We start from the raw sequence: 6,000 nt of genomic DNA, 5'->3' as shown, positions 1-6,000 counted from the left end.
GCGCGCAGCTGGCGGCGGGCGCAGCAGCCGGCAGGCAGCAGCAGCAGCATGCGTGCAGCGGGCGGCGGGACGCGCCCTGACTAACGCCCTCGTCCATGGTAAGCGCTGCCTTGCGCGGCTCCGCCGCGGTGCGCGGGCTTCGCGCCCGCCTCCTCGCCCCTCGCACGCCGGGCTCCCGCCGGCCCCGGCGGCTGGGGAGGAACTTGCCTCGGAGGGCTCTGACCTGTGGCTGCGGCGGGAGCGTGACGGGACGGTGCGTCTCCCTGACGGGCTCCTGCGTCGGTAGGAACTTGCCGCGCTATTTTAATTGGGAAAGGCGTGAAATTTGTGCGGGGGGTTTGCTTTCTCCTTCCTCCCCCCTCGAGGTTAAACTAGCAGTTTTCCCTATACTTTTTTTTTTCCCCCTCCCTGAATGAGCAGAGAGGATACATTTATTTTATTTATTTTTTTTTTTATAAACTTTTTAGAAAATGCCCAGGCACGCGTTTTCCCCTCTCTTCCCCTAAACACCCAACTTTGTTTTAGCGCCTGCGGTCGCGGCTGCAGGAATGCGCGCAGCGAGCTGCAGCCCCGCTTGGTCTCTCCCTCCCCTCTGCGATTGCAATCTCATGGTAAGGAGAGTTCGGGGCGGGGAGGGCGCGGGGCAGGGCTGCCGCTGCCTCCCCCCGGCCGCCCGCCCGCCTCCCGCCGCCCTCCGCCTCCCGGCTCCGGGCTGCTCTTCCCCGACGGCTCCGGGGAAGCGGCCGGGGGCGGCGGGGGGTGGGGGAGATAACTTGCATCCCGCAGAAAGCTTGTTGCGGGCGGGGGGGGGGTGGGGGGGTGGGTGGGGTGGGATGTGTGGGAATAGGGAGGTCCCGGGGAGCTCCGGGCTCTTTTCCATGTGCCGCGCATCTTTAGGGGAGAGCCGGCCATCCTTAATTTCAAGTTGCCCGTCCCATTCGCTGCACTTTTTTCTAAGTTATTGTTGCTAAATGGTGGGGAACTGTCCGTCAGCGGCCCCGGGGCTGGCGGCTGCCGCGGGAAATCGCACGTGTGACAAAGGCGGCCGCTGGAGTGTGGTGGCTGCTGTGAATAGAGGGAGGGAAGGCAATTAGTTGCCGTGTTGTTGGGGCTTTTTACTTGTCAAACTGGAGCCTCGTTGCTTTTGTTACCGCCGTGTAAAGGGAAATCGCGGGGTTTTGTTTTGGTATTAAGGGCCTTAAAGGTTGCTGGCTGACACTTTGCACGCGAAGGCCAGAGCGGTGCGGGGAGAGGGGGGACGCTGCTCAGGCGGACAGAAAACGCACCGATTTTCCCCCTGCTTGCTTCACCTGCCCCTAAATTTTTATTTCCTGGGCGCCAGTGTGCATTTTGGTTTGGTTTGGGGTTTTTCCGTGTAGCCCGCAGCCTTCGCAGATTAAACCGCCACTTAAAAAGCAAACCTGGAACCGCTCAAAGGTCTCCATGTTTCAGACACTTTAAATTTTTTCCTAAATTTATTTAGTCCCGTTGTTTCATTCTTTGGGAGTGGGGGTGGGGGGTGAACTCGTTGGCATGAGTCACCCAGATGTGCGCGGGGAAGACAAGTGCTTGCAACTGGTCTCCTTCAGTGCCTCGTCTGCAGCGGCGTCCGTCCCACATGGCGATCGCTGTCCCTGCGCGCAGCATCCATCGGTATTAACCAACTCGTTCAGAAAGCGAGGAGGGGAAGAACGCAGCCATGGTTTCCTAATTACTCCCTGTTAAACCACCCTTTATGGCTTTTGCCCCTCTTGCAAGTAACTACTTTGCAACTTTAGGGAAAGGGATAAATAAGAGATGAGAGATTGATTCTTGGTGAACTCGGATGTGGCGGTTTGCCCTCGGTACCTGGCTCAGATTTAGGAAGCGGGCATCTTGCAGCGCTCGTAGGCAAGAGCAAGGCGCAGGGGAAGAGGCTTCACCCTTGCTTAGTTCTGCAATGCTCTCTGGGTACCCCTGTTTGTTCTCACTTAGGAGCAGCTTGGGAAAATACAATAGCCAGGGCACCCTAATGTTAGCGGTCTCGAAGCTCCTCTTGCATTGCTTTTACAGTGGGGTCAGTGGTGTACAGAAATATTAAATACTAAAGGGAAGGCGGGGGGGGGGGGGGGGGGGGGGAAGAGACCAGAGCTAATGGTAAAGGTCTGCCAAATGTCACCTCAGTGTCACAATGACAAGAAAATATACTTTCCTTACAGCTCTCCCCCTAAGAAATTTGTTTTGAGGGATTTGACAATCTTGCAGATAAAGTGACTGCTTGCTACACTTAACTGATCATGCTCCCTCACGGCCGGCCGGTGTTTCCTCGCTGCACTTAGTAATACCTGTGCAACCTGGGTTGTACTAGCATTGTCATTGATTTCCAAGGTAACTGCTTTTTAGCTCTTCTGAGCAGACATACCTGCGTGTGTGGGGGGGTGGAAGTCTTTTCCCCACACCCTGGAAGGATGATGGTAAAGTGCTATATTAGAAAAGACAGGAGGCTTCTCTAAATTTTGATAACCGCAGCCGACAATTTAGAAATAAGACACTTCTCACAGCCAACATGACAGTGGATTTTGAGCATTCAGAAAACACCAGGCCAAAAAACTGGAGACATCTTGATCTTCTAAGACAGCTTTTCCAGTACTTTAAGTGAAGGGGGGGAGCAGGGAAAGAAAAAGAGAGAGAAAAGCTGCAAGGAAAATAATACAAAGCCAGCACAATTGGCATCTAGACAGTAAAGAAAAAAGTTTCTGAGGTTAAGAGAAGGAAAGACAAAGCTGTTATGTACCCGAGGGATGCAATTTTAGTGGGAATGGAAGATTTGAGTGGTAAAGGAGGAGCGCTTGCCTCTGGGTTCTCTCTCTTCCAGCAGTTTGGCTGCTGGCATCTCAATTTGAATTGCTGGGTGAGTAGCACTTTCTGTGTGCGCGCTTTCCGTCTTGACCATTGAACTTCTGATGTGACTTCTCTCCCTCTCCCCCTCTCTCCCTCTCCTTTTCTTTCCTCCTGTGTGGAATCAAAAAAAAAAGGGAGGTGGGGGGGTGTGCGGAAGAAATCAAGCAAGCATCTCCAGTTGTGACCTTTGTTGGCGACGTTGTTTTTATTTATTTATTTTATGGTAATCGTCTTTTTTAGTAGGGGGAAGCACGACTTTTCGATGACACTTTAATTTTACAGCAGTGGCAGGAGCGAGCGGCACAGAGCCGTTTTGTCGCGACACAATGGTGCAGTGGGGCAGAGTTGTTGCACTCCTCCTCTCTGCCCTTCCCTCCGCCTGATTTTGGGGTTTGGTTTATGGAAAGGAGGTGGAGGGGGGGAGAAGAAATTTTTTCTCGTGCATCCAGGGTGGGATCGGGGTGTGGGGGGGGGGGGGGGGCGGTGTTTCAGAGCCTGGAATACAGCAGGTTTCAGGGGCTGATTTCTGGATGCTGAACAATGGTTACCAGCGAGGGAGAAGTGTGTGCGCGTGTATTAGCTGTGCGTTACATCCGCAGTCATACATTCACACAGTGACCATGACATCACTAGCTTTTCTTTTCTTTTTCTCCTTTGGGGCGGAGGGGGCCACTTCAAAGCTTTCTTCAGTTCAGTACGATATTTCCTTAACTCTGAAACCATGAAGGTAAAAATGTTTGGTTGTTTTTTTTTTTTTAAAGGAGAAAAAGTTGGTTTGTAGCAGGGCACATACGTTGCAGTTAAGGGGGTTTGGAGATGGAATGGTTTAACTCTTGTCATACACAAAACGAGATTTTTTTTCTTCTTTTTCTTTTTTTGAAATTATTAAAACCAGTATTATAGTGGTTTTTGATGGGGTGCTTTAGATCCTGTGTTTGGTTGACACTCAGTTAAATTTTCTGAATTCTTCAGGAAGCTCAGAGGTAGCATGAAAGATGAAAATTTTAGTGATGCCACATAGAAATTATTTCACCCAATGATAAAGGAATATGAAAAATAATACTGAATGTGGATAAATAGGAGATAGCATGTGTTTTAACACAGTGGTTCTGTATTCGTTGTCAAAAGCCCATGAGACTTTTTTTTGTCCTATTAATATATATTACAGAAAGTAAACCTACTCTTCAGCCAATTCTGTACACTGCCCATAATTATACACAGAAATGTATTTAAGAATTTTAGAAAACTTCGCATTTTCACTGGAGGCTTTGTGGGAGTCTTGAGTTTTCTGCTGTTTTCTTTTCTAACTCTGCCAAGCTTGCTTACAGAGTCACTCGATCCAGGGGGAGGATTTCTGTTACTTCAGCACTCAGTGGTACCTTTGCCTGAGCAGCTTAGTTGATTTATTTGCCTTTTCTTGTATAAAACAAAGGATAAAATTCTGTAAAATTAATCTAAAATGAATTAATCTAAAAGGACAGTTATTTAGATGTTTCTTCTTTCACTGCATGTTGTTGCATAAGCAGGTTTTACATGGCTGGTGATGAGATCTCCTAAGTGTTTTACCTTTAGAGGAATTCTTTTTAGTGGGACTTGGGGTAAAAGGCCTGACAGCACTGTATAAATTACGTACCTGTTTCTTCCAAAATATTTGCATGGTGTTTCAGTTCTGATGTGCATTTAACATCACATTTTTAGGGAAACTTCGTTGAATTTTTTCAAGAAATAATTGATCTGGACTTACTGAATTTCATCACTCAATTGTTTTGTGTCAGCGTGTAATGTTTTTAGCACATTCAAAAATGGAGACTTTTTTAAAGCTTTGTTATTTGTTAAGCTATTTAATATACATTTGCTACATATATAGTGAATAGATATTGAGCACAGCCCGCTATAATTTGTGAATGCTGCATTTTAAAAAGCTGTACTGAAAACTTGGCATCGTATCTTAAGGCATGTATACACGTTAGTTTTTTAAGAATGCTGTTATTACTGAAATTGCCAAATACAAGTGGCATGCATGCTAATTTTTTTTTGTTTCTTGCGGTTTTTTATCAGCCTCACATTCAAGTTCTTACTGTAGACAGAAGTCACAAATACCCTAAAAATCAGTGCAGCTATTTCTACTACAGTATATGTCTTTCTAGTGCTGAAATAGGCAGTTTATATGCAAGAATTAAAGCTGTTCATAGTGTGGCATTTTAGAGAATGCTGGGCAGTAAGTAAAATTGCCTTCCTAGGTATTTGTACAAAGCACATAACAAATAAGGTCTACTAGGGCTATTATAAGCACCCTTTTGCTTATATTCACTTCTTCCCATCTCTTCTGTAATTTTGTGCTTGCATTATTGCTCTGTACCTCTCCCCTTTCCACCCCTTTTATGTTCAGGACCGTTTCCTGAAGACCTGCTTAGGTTTCACAAGTCTCTTTGCTTAGTGGTTGTGTATCCAGCACACCTTGTACTGGTGCTGCTTAAGAAAACACTGGGTTTTGGGTTTAGTCTAATGTATGCCAAGTCTTTCTGCTTTTTGCCTTGTTAGACATGAATGAAGGCTTGCCTGCTCTACAGAGATAATATCTGTCTAGTAATTAACTAAAGTATGCAAAGAAAGCACAGAGTTATTTGTCAGGTTGGAGAAGAAACTGTGCCTCTCCTTTTGTAATGGAAGAAATGGATCTGGGCACCTCAATGCTTGAAACTTGAAGCCTGAGCACTAACCTGTCTTCCTCGTACAGGGAAATCCACCTGTTGATCAAATCATCTCTAGTTTTGGGGTACAGTGTAAGGCTTGGCTGGGTACCTGCAGGCCATGGTTTCTGGGCTATAGGCCGGGGTAACTGGTGTCCCAATTTGGATGCCAAGATCAGGCAGAGCAGATGCAGCAGGGTGCTTTCACTTTATCAACAAAGCATTAAGAGAATGAGTGATGTAAAATCTAACTGGCATCAATGTAATTCCAAGTGATGCTGAAGGATCTCAAAATATACAGCTGTGTCTAAGCAGGTGCTTGTCTGGGTCTGACCTGACAATTAAAGTAACACCACATGGTCTAAGGATGCAGCACTTGTATTTAAAACCCCAAGTTTCTTTTTTTTACTTTAAAAAAACCAAAACAAAC

At 46.8% G+C, this 6,000-nt stretch overlaps 1 protein-coding gene across 9 annotated transcripts in view; it reads left to right on the top strand.

Annotated features, from left to right (window-relative positions):
• The window catches only part of TCF7L2 (transcription factor 7 like 2), a 181,053-nt gene that overhangs the window by 142,395 nt on the left and 32,658 nt on the right, over positions 1-6,000 (top strand). The gene's annotated exons all lie outside the window — the stretch shown is intronic.

The sequence above is a fragment of the Leptosomus discolor genome, chromosome 6 (genome assembly GCF_034619465.1).
Source record: "Leptosomus discolor isolate bLepDis1 chromosome 6, bLepDis1.hap2, whole genome shotgun sequence".
NCBI classification, from domain to species: Eukaryota; Metazoa; Chordata; class Aves; order Leptosomiformes; family Leptosomidae; genus Leptosomus; species Leptosomus discolor.
The sequence above is the reverse complement of the archived record's forward strand: the minus strand, read 5'-3'. Positions and strand labels throughout refer to the sequence as shown.